General features: G+C 44.6%; 1 protein-coding gene across 4 annotated transcripts in view; it reads left to right on the forward strand.

The window, feature by feature from the left end:
• The window catches only part of clcn2c (chloride channel 2c), a 57,766-nt gene that overhangs the window by 8,116 nt on the left and 37,150 nt on the right, over window positions 1-12,500 (forward strand). The window lies entirely within an intron of this gene.

Raw genomic sequence — 12,500 nt, forward strand, 5'->3', positions numbered from 1 at the left:
CTGTGACCACACACCGACAGCCCTGTGACCACACCCTGACCGCACTTTAACCACACCCCCTGCCACACTGTGACCACACCTCGACAGCCCTGTGATCACACCCTGACCGCACTGTGACCACACCCTTACCACCCTGTGACCACACAATGACCACCCTGTGACCATACCCTGACCACACTGTGACAGCACCCCAACAGCCCTGTGACGACCCAATGACCACCCTGTGACCACACCCTGACCGCACTGCGACTGCAACTTGACCACCCCATACAAACACAATTTGATAGTTGCATGAACTCAGTACATGACCCCAGACTCATCAGAAACTGATTTCAAGCACGATTCAGCTTAGATGTAAGCTGACCAAAAATTTGACCGCAACTTGACTGCAAAATGACTGAAATGCCACGGTCAGATTTAATCAGTGTACCCACAAAAAGGCTTTACAGTCTGACAGTAAGTATATTATAGCCTTAAACCTTTTACAACCAGTTCAGATCTGTGCCCCAAACCAACCTCAGACACATCCCTGTCTGACATAATGACATTTAAATTTATATTTATTATTATAAGTGATTATGCCCAAGTCTGAGATCAACATGACGGCAAATTAACACAGACAGACTGTATTTATGGCTTTTTTTCTCTAAATAGTTCATTTCTGTTTTTCCAACTTCATAACTTATCTGATGTCAAAAAATTTTTTCCCACAAAAACAACAACAAAAAAATAGCTTTTCAAATGAATTTGTTTCAGAAGACAGGAAATTCAGCGCAAAAAAACAAGCTCTCACTCACAGGCACTCTCACATACACAAACTCCTACCCTCTTGTTTGACAGTGTTTTCCAACTCCAGGTACAGAGAGATCTGTCGTTACGGTCTTAATTGTGTGGGGTTTTTTCTTTTTTTCCACCTGCTCTATAACATCAGTGTTTATTATTCTCCGAATTTTGCCCTGACAGTCAGTAACCGCGGAATCATCATTTTTTTTAGTGTTCACAGAATTCTGTCCTCGACATCAGTGCTTGGAATCACTGCTTTATATTTTCACAGAAATGTTCTTCTCTGTCAGCGGATCTGCTTGGCGAGTTCGGCTGATGTGTATACATTGAGTCACACCGACTGTTGTTCTGTAATAACGTTGTTTTTGAGTTCCTGCTTTACCTAATGACCAGAACTTTGTCTATATATACGACCGGAACTCTTAATCATGTCTTAATCTTTGATCTTTCATCTCCAAAGCTCTGCATTTAATTACATTTTAATCTTTTATGTTTCAAAAGCTCAGCAAAGTCCTTTGATTTTATGCGAGCTGCCTCGTAAATGTGCGTGTAAACACGGTACACATGCACATTTTAGCTGATGACTAAACATATTTCTCCCAATCAGAAGTCACGCCACTGTCCACCAAGTGTGTCATTAACTGTGTGTTGAATGTGTATGTGAGTATATAAGAGAGACAGAGATAAAGAGAAAGAGAAGGAGAGTTAGAGAGAGAGAGAGAGAGAAAGAGAAAGAGAGAGAAAGAGAAGGAGAGTTAGAGAGAGAGAGAGAGAGAGAGAGAGAGAAAGAGAAGGAGAGTTTGAGAGAGAGAGAGAGAGAGAGAGAGAGAGAGAGAGAAAGAGAGTGAGAGAGAGAGAGAGAGAGAGAAAGAGAGTTAGAGAGAGAGAGAGAGAGAGATAGAGAAAGAGAGTTAGAGAGAGAGAGAGAGAGAGAGAGAGAGAGAGAGAAAGAGAGTTAGAGAGAGAGAGAGAGAAAGAGAGTTAGAGAGATTGAGATTTACATTGCCTTTAATACATCAATTTGGTTTTGTCCATATTAAGTGATGCCTCCCCCGAACCCCTCCCCTATAGAGAAAAACCCCCATTCCATCCTTCCCCTTGAAACCATACGCTCAAGATATACATTCTATTCTTCATAAGGACATACAAAGCTCTTCGTTAACAACAGAACACAACACATTTCCAACACACCATACATTCAGAAAAGACCTCAGATCATTAATAAGTTTAAAATAAGCAAATTCCACTCTAAGGCGAGCTGAAACCAGACATGTAAACATTGTAACTGGGTCTGTGAAACCCTCCCCCTTTATTCTATTTCTTCTTGTGAGCCAAATAGCCAGTTTAGCCTGACCAAAGATAAAATTCACCAGGCACCACTTAAACCGCTGAACAGAAGTGTACCGTGGCCCCAGTATAAAGAGTCCAAAAGTGAAAGTTAAACCCAGTTTCATACAGAGTCTGTGTAGGAGTCCAAAAACAGGGTTCAAACCGAGAACATTCTGTAAAGACATGTTGTACTGTTTCTGTCCTAGAACAGAAAGGGCAACCCACCCCCACACCTGGGTCAAAATGAGATATGTGCTTATTGGTCGCTATGGCCCCGTGTATTACCCTCCACTGTAAGTCTCCTGTCTTTTTAGGGACTGGTGGTTTATACAGCACCCGCCATCGAAACCCTGCTGTGCTCTGGTCCCCCAGTTCTCCCTGCCACTGGTGCTCTCTTACCCCCTCTAAGGCCCTCATGTTCCTCACCTTCACACAGACACTGTACAACGCTTTCCCCCCAACCACCTCAAACTCACCCAGGCTCGGAGAGGAGAAAGTCAGTAATGCACCTTTATCCTCTTGCCACTCTCCAGTGGTTGCAGTCACGTGCAATGTGGGAAACCGTGCAGTACCATTGCCAGATGGCTCTTCAAGAAACTCCTGCACTGGCTGAGACAGGCCGCTTTTAACTTCCTCAATGAGCTTTCCCAGCAGCCTCACTGAGGTGATACCTGTTTGCTGGGACAGGGACTGGGCAGTCTTCCATCCCCCTCCTCCAGGCAACAGTAAATGGCCTAGCTTGCATATTCCTGCCTTTATAAATTGTCTTCGCAGGTTGTCTGAGGGCACTGACTCCAGAGGTATCATTGGGTTGTGGAAAAGAGGCTCCTCCCACACCCACGGCCCTGGTGCCACACCATCCTCACGTTTGGCAGTCATCAGCTTCCAGGCCCGTAAGACTGAGGTATAGAAATCTGTGAGACCAGTCAGGTCTACAGCCTCACTTTTCACGAGGAATAACTGTCGGTCCAGCCCCATACCACCAGCACGTTTGAGCAACGCACATGCTGTCCCTCTCCAGCGGACATCTGGGTGGTATAGCAGTCTCTGAGCAGCCTTGAGTCTAAAGGCTGCTACTCTGCTCTCCAAGTCGACTACACCCTGTCCCCCTTCATGAACGGGAAGGTACAGGACAGCTGCCTTCAGCCAATGATGCCCCGACCAAAAAAAAGTTTATCAATTCCCTTTGTATTTCCTTCAGCAGCTTGACGGGAGCATTCAACACTGCCAGCCGGTGCCACAGAGCGGATGCTACCAGATTATTAATAATCAGCACCCTTCCCCTGTAAGATATCTGAGGCAACAACCAGTTCCATTTTGATAGTCTGGCAGTAACTGCTTGTAATGCACCTTCCCAATTCTTCCTCTCCATTATCTCCGAGCCCAAATAAACTCCTAACACTTTGAACCCCTCTCTGCCCCACTCTAACCCCCCCGGAAGCCGTGGAGGGTCACATTCTCCCCATGCCCCACACAGAAAGGCCCCACTCTTCCCCCAATTCACTTTGGCTGAGGATGCTCTTATGTAAGAGTTGAGGCTTTCCTGCAGACGTTGGACATCCTCCTCATCTCTAACTACCACTGTGATGTCGTCTGCATATGCAGACACAGTAACCGGTGATTCACTGGCCCATCCCTGAATACTGATCCCTTTCACCTTCCTGCGCAGCAAAACCAGCAGGGGTTCGATAGCCAATGCGTACAGCTGACCTGACAAAGGGCAGCCCTGGCGTATACCTCTTCCAACCTGTACCGGTCGACTAAGTCCTCCTTCTACCTTAATAAGGCAAAAGACCCTTGTGTATAATAGCTTCACATATCTCAAAAAAAATTCTCCAAACCCAAAACCCATCATAACATTGAATAAGTAGCTGTGATCCACACGGTCAAATGCTTTTTCCTGGTCCAACGAGATGAGACCAAAGTTCATATTGGACAATTTAGCTAAGTCCACCATGTCTCTCATCAAAAACAGATTGTCCGTAATTGATCGTCCAGGCACACAAAAGGATTGATCCATATGGATAATGGATGCCATTTTCAATTTCAGTCTATTAGCTAGGGTCCTTGAGAAAATTTTATAATCTGTACACAGAAGTGCAACAGGTCGCCAGTTCCTTAAATCACACAGGTCTCCTTTTTTTGGCAGAAGAGTGAGCACCGCTCTCCGGCAACTGAGTGGCAGTTCTCCAGTGGCAACACACTCGCATAACATAAAAAACAAATCTTCCCCTATCAAATCCCAGAACATTTTATAAAATTCTACAGGGAGGGCCATCTACCCCCGGGGCACGGCCTACTGTCATTTGAAATACAGCAGTTTTAAGTTCCTGTACCGTTAATGGATTTTCTAAACCAGCTTTGTCTTCCTGAGACAACTTTGGTAAACCCGATAATAAAGGTTGTGAGCAAGTGGAATCACATTTTTCAGCTTTATATAAGTCAGAGTAAAATTCAAATGCCCTCTCCCGCATTTCCCCTACATCTGAGGAAAGGCGACCATTTGCCATGTATAAGGCATGCATCTGTTTGCTCTCATTATAGTTCTTCTCTAGCCCAAAAAAGAAGGAGCTTGGTGCATCCATCTCCCTTAACATTGTGAATCTAGCCCTTACAAGTGCCCCTTTTGCTCTATTCTGAAAGACTGCTCCCATGTCCCGCCGCAATTCTTCCAAATAGGTCTGTGCACCCTCATGATTTTGCCCAGTTATTTGTTCCTCCACTTCTACAATGCTGTTTTCAAGCCTGGCCACCACCCTTTTTGCCTCCATTGAGGAGTATGCAGTGTACTGCTGACAGAAAAGCCTAATTTGGGCCTTCCCAACATCCCACCATTGTCTTAATGAACAAAAATCTTTTTTCCTATCCCTCCACTTTCCCCAAAATTCTTTAAATTTAGAGCAAAAGGCTGCATCTTGTAAGAGCTTTACATTAAACTTCCAATATGCAGTTCCTCTGTGACTCGACACAGTAGATAAATGTACAATTGCGGCATGATGGTCTGAGAAACCAACAGGGCAAATAAAAGCTCTGATTATTCGATTTATGTGTTGTCTAAAAATGTATAGGCGGTCAAGCCGTGCTGCGCTTACCCTGTCTTCTGACACTTTTACCCAAGTAAACTGTCTTGTGGAGGGATGCTTTGTCCTCCATGCATCCAGTAAATCATAACAATGTATTATGTTGTTTAAGGTGTCAGCTGACATTAGATGAGGTTCTTCACCATTCCTGTCCTTTACAAAGTCCACTGTACAGTTCCAATCACCTCCCATTACCAAAACCGCATCTTGTGTAAACTGTGACAGCTCGTTTTTAATATGGTTAAAAAGAATCCCTCTTTCTCTACCTATAGTTGGTGCATACACATTTACAAAAATATACTCTTGGGTATTAATCTTAGCTTGTACAACCAAAACCCGACCCTTACACACTTCCTTCTGTGAGATTATGTTCACGGGTATACTGGAAGAGAAAAGCACTGCCACTCCTGCACTAACATTGGTACCATGACTCATTATTATTTTCCCTTTCCACCACATTTCCCACTGCCCTTCATTTTCACTGTTGCTGTGTGTTTCTTGCAGAAATAATATGTCTATGTTTTTGTGTTTTGCGTATTCTGCCAGCATTTCACGCTTGCGCTCATCTCTAGCACCATTAATGTTTAAAGAAGCCAGGCATAAGACTGCCATGTGAAGGAAAAAGAGAAAACAGATAGACTGGAAACCAAAGCAGAACCCACCCATGAGGTGAAACAAACCCTTCATTCTATGGCAACCCTTTGCGAACTGTTGTCACCCACTTCTTAAGCCTAAATCTCTTCTTGGGTGACAACACACTCAAGTCTTGGGTCTTTGTAACATGCTGAACAGATCTTAAAAACTTGACAGGATCGGGAAAGAACGTGGCCAGTGACACATTCTTTTTCCCTTTTGTAACTGATAAAAATTTATTAAGCTGTGCTAGTGTGTACACATCACCTGGTTGGCTTGGCAAAGTGTCCACCACACCTGAACAGTCAGATACAATACTTTCCCCCTCCGACTCATCATCACCTTCCTCCATACACTGTGCTTCCTCCTCCCCTACAGTTCCTTCGTCCAATTTTTCACTCTCAGTGCTCGATATCAGTGTTCTTTTATCTTGTTCACCACTGGATATGGATGCCAGCAATGCACCCACGGCTGCGTCTACCGTCGCCCTATCCTCTCCCCTTTCCTCCTGCACATCTTTCCTTTCTCCTAACTCCTTTTGAGTGCCACTACTCAACCCTTGGGATCTGTCCATCTCAACAGAACTTGTCTCCCTACTCTGTCGTTCGTTGACCACTCTGAGCTGTACCGTTTCGGTGTCCGAAACCCGAGCTGCACTGATCTCTCCCTGATTGTTACTCTGAATTCCCTGCAAAACTTCAGCATCCGATCTATTCTCCGCTATGGCCTGATTTTGAGTTTTGTGCGGGCAAGTAAACCTTTTGTGTCCGATGTCCCCACACTCAAAACATCGCAAGCTATCTGTGCTAGCGAAAACAACATAAGAATTATCTCCGTGTCTGCACCGAAAGGTTACGTTCAGAGTTTGATCATTGTTATTAAGAAACATAAATACCTGTCTCCGAAAGGAGAGAACGTGTTTAACTGCTGAGTTTTTACAACCCAGAGGAATCGGTTTCATTGAACTAGCAAATTTCCCAAACCGTGCCAATTCTTTCTCAATTACTTCGTTCTTAATGAACGGAGGCACATTCGACACTACCACTCTTGTAGCAGGTGCCGATAACGGTGTAACCGGCACCATTACTCCTTTCACCCATATCCCACTCTCTATTAGCCTACACACCAAACTTTCCTTTTTCAGAAAGATTACCACAGCTTTATTCATCCTAGAAGCAGAGTAAATACTATCGCATCCTACCTGCTCTCCCACCGCTAACAGTACTTCCTCCACAGACGCACCGCTTTCTGGAACACACCTGCAGCCATGGCGAAGAGACTGAGTCTCTTCCCCAGACTGTGAGGCCTGTGAAGCCATAGTGGCGTCTGCCACCAGGCTCCAACGGCCCACACCCAAAAGGGATTTAAAATCCTAAATTATACAATAGCGATTCTTTTTAACTATCTATTCCCCCTAGTTACCACTTTATTTCCAAGTTTTAGTCAGTATTTATTGAGAAAAAAAAGGGGTAGAAAGAGAAAGAAAGTTGGCAAAGCCAGAAGAAAGCCAGAAACCTCAACCGCTCAACTCCCCAACTCACAGAGACAGAGAGAGAGAGAGAGAGAGACAAAGAGAAGGAGAGTTAGAGAGAGAGAGAGAAAGAGAAAGAGAGTTAGAGAGAGAGACACAGCGTCTCGACCACAGAGGCATATAAAGTGATGAACATGTTTTTCTGTCCCTCCTGGTTTGTTGCTCGAAAAGAAGCTGTTACCTGAAACACATCCCTGGCTGTGGATGGTGCACATTCTGTGTGTGTTTTCAGAACTCCAGGAGGGGTGTGTGCGTGTGAGTGTGTGTGTGTGTGTGTGTGTGTGTGTGTGTGTGTGCGCACGCGTGCGTGCATGTGTGTGGGAGATACTCACCTTGAAGGTGCGTGTTAATTCTTTTTTAATGATGTTGACAGTAATAACAGCTGTTTACTTTACAGGGATTAACGTGTCCACTTGTGTTCAGAGCATATGTGTGTGTGTGTGTGTGTGTACACATGTGAGAAAGAGAGAGAATCAGTTATTGAAGGTCAGGTATCTGTAAATACACATATTTGATGTGTGTGTTTATGTGGGTGTGGGTGTGTCTCTGTGTTTACGTGGGCGTGTGTGTGTGAGTAAGAATGTGTATGTATGTGTGTGTGAGAGTGTGTGTGTGTGTGAGTGAGATTGTGTATGTGTGTTTGTGTGTGTTTGTGTGTGTGTGTGTGTGTGTGTGTGTGAGTGTGTGTGTGTGTGTGTGTGAGAGAGAGAGAGAGTGTGTGTGTGTGTTTGTGTGTGTGTGTGTGTGAGAGAGAGAGAGAGAGAGAGAGAGAGTGTGTGTGTAAGTGTGTGTAAGTGTGTGTGTGTTTGTGTGTGTGAGAGAGAGAGAGAGTGTGTGTGTGTGTAAGTGTGTGTAAGTGTGTGTGTGTTTGTGTGTGTGTGTGAGAGAGAGAGAGTGTGTGTAAGTGTGTGTAAGTGTGTGTGGGTGTGTGTTTGTGTGTGTGTGTAAGTGTGTGTGTGTGTGTGTAAGTGTGTGTAAGTGTGTGTGTGTTTGTGTGTGTGTGTGAGAGAGAGAGAGTGTGTGTAAGTGTGTATGTATGTATGTGTTGTTAGGGGTGACTGTGGGACCTACACAGATGTGATTAAATATCATTGAGTTATACATGGATAATGGAACATATGCTGCAGTAGCTATGTCTGTCTCACTGCGCCCTCTAGTGGTAAATGGTTTTAACGGCGACATCGCAGAGAGGAATGGGACTTTTTTTTTCACTTTTTCACAATCCCTACAGTAGTGCTTTTTCTCCTTTCATCACTCACTTACACACACATACAATCTGTTTGTTAGGCTGGTTTTCAGTTTAAAAAAAGAAAGAGACAGAAAGAGAGAGAGAGAGAGCAAGACCAAGAAAAAGGAGAAAGAGAGTCATTTTCTCTCCCTCTTTCTTTCTTTCTTTCTTTCTTTCTTTCTTTCTTTCTTACTATCTCTCTCTCTTTCCCCCCCCTCTCTCTGTCTCTCTCTCTCTTTCCATCTCCAGCTTTTATCCTCCATTGACTCATTAAACGGAGTTTGAAATATATCTCTTCTTTCAGTTAATCGTGGGGTTTGTGGGTGTGTGTCTTTACATGTGTGTGTTTGCTGAGGAAGGAGTGAGTCACTTTCAGTGAGTGTGTATGCGTGTGTGCATGTGTGTTTGTGTGTGTGTGTTTGTGTGTGTGTTTGTGTTTTTGTGTTTTTGTGTGCGTGTATATGTGTATGTGTGTGTGTGTGTGTGTGTGTGTGTGTGTGTGTGTGTGTGTGTTTGTGTCTGAAACTGTAGTACCAGTCTTGGTCCTGCAGGGGGCAGACTCATACTGTGCCAAAGAGAAAGAAAAACAGAAGCTGAAAACGACAGGAAGACGAAGACGAAGAGAAGCGGAGGAAGAGTAAAAGATGATAGAAAGGGAATGATGGGCCAGGAGGAAAGGAAAAGAGGAGGATGAACAGAGCAGAGAGAGAGAGAGAGAGAGAGAGAGAGAGAGAGAGGACAATACTCATTTGTTGGGCTGGGTTTCCAGCAGCTGCAGTGGGTTTGGGTAGAGAGCGTATATGAATGTGGATGTGACTGCAGGATAGGTTTTAGAACAGTCAAGGGGTCAGCTTTGGGTTAAAGTTCACTTAGAAGCAAACCCAGAGAAAAGTAGAGGTGAAAGGTAAGGGTCAAATTGGAAGCTAACACTCTTACACACTCATAGGTGAGTTTATGTGTACGTGTGTGCGTGTGTTTGTGTACGTATGTGTTTGTGTGTGTGTGAGACCAGAATTTTGAAAGAGCTCATGCATGAGAAGAGAGAGTTAAATGTACACACACACACACACACACACACACTGTAACAGGTGTGATGTCAGTATGGACTCTGTGTGAAGCCACAGGTCACCATGGCTACAGGTTGGCAGAAGAGGAGAGCTACTTTGTCTCTCTCTCTCTCTCTCTCTCTCTCTCTCTCTCTCTCTCTCTCTCTCTCTCTCTCTCTCTCTCTCTCTCTCTCTGTCTCCATCTCCTTCTCTCTCTATCGCTCCCTGGCTCCATCTCTCCCTCTTTCTCTATGTTTCCCTCTCTCTCTGTCTTCCCAGGTGGTTTTGATGGACAGGTTTGTCGTCATGGAAACACTGAGGGTCTAAACAGATGACATGTTAGTGCCAGTGTGTCAGTCATCTTGATGACATCACAATTGCGTTGCTCCAACCTCACCCTTCTAACGCCACCATGGAAACCATACACTGACCACATACTGAAACCACTTTATTTCTCCGTTTGTTCTCTGATCTCTCTCTCTCCTTCTCTCTTTCTCTCTCTCTTGCTCTTTCTCTTGCTCTCTCTCTCTCTCTCCCCCCCCCCCCCCTCTCTGTCTCTCTCTCTTTCCGTTTTTCTCTCTCTGTCTCTCTCTCTTTCCCTCTTTCTCTCTCTGTCTCTCTCTCTCTCTCTCGCTCTCTCTCTCTCTCTTTCTATCTCTCTCACTCTCCCTCTCTCTGTCTTTTTCTCTCGCTCTCTCTCTCTCTCTCTTTCTATCTCTCTCGCTCTCCCTCTCTCTGTCTTTTTCTCTCGCTCTCCCTCACTCTCTCTCTGTCTCTCTCTTTCTCTCTCTCTCTGTCTTTTTCTCTCGCTCTCCCTCTCTCTCTCTCTGTCTCTCTCTTTCTCTCTCTCTCTGTCTTTCTCTCTCTCTTTCTATCTCTCTCGCTCTCCCTCTCTCTCTGTCTTTTTCTCTCTCTCTCTCTCTCTGTCTCTCTCTCTCTCTCTCTCTGTCTCTCTCACTCTCTCTCCCTCTCTCTCTCTGTCTCTCTCTCTCTCTCTCTGTGCTGACTCTTTGGAGTGAGAGAAATGGCTAGAGCCAGAGGAGAGGCTGAGAGTGAGAGAAGACAGAAGAACGAGGGATTGTGGATAGAGAGAGTGATAGACAGTGCAGTGGGGGGAGCCGGGTGGTCCGAGGCTCCTAGATAAAACAACAGGAGTAATTAGCCTATAGTGTAAAATTGTGTGTGTGTGTGTGTGTGTGTCTGTGTGTGTGTGTAAAATTTTCATATGTTAAACAGCTCTGCAGAGGAGACAGGTTCTCATTTCCTCATCAGTATTCCACACCATAAGACAGACAGACAGACAGACGGACAGACGGACAGACGGACAGACGGACGGACAGACAGACAGACAGACAGACTCTGAGCTGTAAGGGTTCATTAGTAAGTTTACAGACGAGGCCTGATCGTGGAACATGACAGTGAAGAGAAGGAGTGAAGTTTTCCTAGAAAGAGCTTTGTCACAGTCTGTCGTCTTTGTGTATGTATGTGTGATCTGTGTGTGTGTGTGTGTGTGTGTGTGTTTTCTTTCTGTCCCTCTCACTGTTGGTGCACTTTTCTAGACTACCTCTTCTACTCCTTATTTCCCCTCTGTTTCAGTCTTCTCTCTCTCATCTCCCTCTCTTCTCTTTCTCTTTCTTTCTCTTTTTTTCCCTCTTTCTCTGTCATCCACAGGAATGTTTTCTATTTTCTATTTTTCCATAACTGTACTATATGTCAGTATGTTAAAAAAAAGAGCTGTATTAATGTAGCTCTGAGGTTGAACACACACACACGCGCGCACACACACACACACACACACACACACACACACACACACACACACACAGGGTTGTTCTCTAACTTTGCTCCGTTTGCCCTCAGGGTATCCATACGCCCTGGATCCTCCTCCTCAGGATTTTGTTTCCGGTAAAAAAAAAAATGATAGCAACAAACAGCAATAACAGCAAACTGACTCTGATTAAAAACAGTTGAATGATGTTATGGGTGTTTAACTCATTAATGCAAATTTATACTCATGCGACTACATTTATACTCCCTGCCGAAGTGTTTAATAATTCATCAAATAATTCATAAACTGTACCATCTGTCTGTCCTATAATTTTTTGTGTGCGTGTCTATGTATGTATGCATGTGTGTGCATGTGTGTGTGCGCCTGTGTGTGTGTGTGTGTTATCTAAAACACAACGCAGTTTTTATGCAACACATTTCAGCCAATCATGGAAGAGATAGCCTTGCCCAGCGTTTATAGATAATTATTTCTCTCTCTCTCTCTCTCTCTCTCTCTCCCTCTCTCTCTCTCTGTATGTATGTCTTTATGAGTGTATATGAGTGCATCCGTGTGTGTGTGTGTGTGTGTGTGTATGTGTATGTGTGTGTGGTTGTTAGACTAAGGGAAAAGATGAATGGGTCTGATTGAGACCACAAAATTATAGAGTGTCAAACTGATAAATGAACAAAGTTTTCTGTAAGTAAGTGTGTGTGTGTGTGCGCGCGTGTGTGTGTGCGCGCGCGCGTGTGTGTGTGTGTGTGTGTGTGTATGTGTGTCTGCGTGTGTGTGTATGTGTGTCTGCGTGTGTCTGTATGTGTGTATGTGTGTGTGTGTGTATGTGTGTGACTGGTAGTGGGAGTGTGTGTGTTAATGGGTATGCATAGATTAGATGCACAGAGCATAGATTTTTCACAGTATTATATAATCTGTGTGTGGTTATGTATGTGTGTCTGTGCGCGTATGTGAGTGTGCGTGTGTGCGTGCGTGTGTGCGTGCGTGTGTGCGTGTGTGTGTGTGTGTGTGTCAGAGAGAAAGAGAGAGATGCTCAGGGTCGTAGCTGCTGAACTCGCAAAAATGATGCAAAAGTCAAGACACACACATG

The sequence above is a fragment of the Chanos chanos genome, chromosome 6, assembly GCF_902362185.1.
Source record: "Chanos chanos chromosome 6, fChaCha1.1, whole genome shotgun sequence".
Taxonomy (NCBI): Eukaryota; Metazoa; Chordata; class Actinopteri; order Gonorynchiformes; family Chanidae; genus Chanos; species Chanos chanos.